We start from the raw sequence: 1,228 nt of genomic DNA on the forward strand, positions 1-1,228 counted from the left end.
CCCGCCGGTCGTTCCTCGTCGCGCCGTTCTCGCGTCGTCCTCTTCGTTTTCCCGCTCTCCTTCTCCGACCCGGCCGCCGTTCTCTCTTCCCTCTCGCTCTCGGAGCGCGCTCGCGCGCGCGCGCGCCCACACTCGAGCGGTAGCATATCGTAGGTCCGCCTGCCTACCGGAGCTTTTCAGACACCGATGAACGTGCTGGAGGCCCGAAAGTATGACAGAGCGAGAGCGAGCGAGAGAGAGACCGGGAAGGGGAGTGAAAAAAGGAGGGAAAAAAAGAGGCTGCGAACGAGAAGAAGAGGCGAACCGAGCGGCAAGAGGGAGAGGGAGAGAGATAAAGCGAGACGTGACCGCGGGGATGTAACGGGTGTGTATGGAACGCCGGCACGACGACGACCGGCCGCCTTGTTCACGAATTTTTCGCCGCTCAGCCGGCCGGGATGAGTTTCGGGAAGCCGGCAGCCGAGGTGGAAATTGCTTCCAGAGAAATTGGATTTCACGATAATGGCGCGAATCGGTTCCACAGATTTCCAGGAAACCAAAACGCCGGGAAAGGAGCGGGAACCGGCGGTCCCGCTTCGATTCGTCCCGTATTGCCGGCCGACTGTAAATTTCTCGATACACGCGACGGAACCCGTACATGCATACACGTGAACTCGGCTGTTCCCGTTTCGGCTTCCTGGGCATCCCTGGCAACTGTCGCGGCTACCGCGCGCCGATTAAATTCTTCTCGAAATTTTCCCGATCGCATCCCACGACCCACACACCCTCTCGTCTATCGCGCGCTTATTTTTCCCTCTATTTTCCTCAAATTTATTTTTCATCTTCCGAGTCGCCCCGCGACCATCCCTCTTCCCCCTCGTGCACCACTGACACGCGTTTTCACGACAGTCCCGCTCCCAGTAGATACAACGTCCTTACGCTTCGACGTTTCCCCGTTTAAGTACATTTACGTAATATCTTCGTCGCTACTAATTGGCTGGCCCTTCAAAGCGCAGTCACTGCTAGTTACTATCGCAAACAGAATTAGTGCGATTTGCGGTTGCGGATCTTTCCTTTAACCTTCGGTCGGGTATAGAACTAACGGTGCTCACGGTGGAGTTTCAGCTTCTGCCATTCTTACTTCTGCGTTGGGGCTGTTTCTTTGGCGCCGATGGCTCGATGCTGGCAATTAATTAATTGCGGTTTTTCCCTCGAACAGCGCAGGAAATTGAACGTACGCTTGGATAGG

This window comes from Eufriesea mexicana, unplaced genomic scaffold, assembly GCF_001483705.2.
Source record: "Eufriesea mexicana isolate 0111107269 unplaced genomic scaffold, ASM148370v2 scaffold5173, whole genome shotgun sequence".
Classification (NCBI taxonomy): Eukaryota; Metazoa; Arthropoda; class Insecta; order Hymenoptera; family Apidae; genus Eufriesea; species Eufriesea mexicana.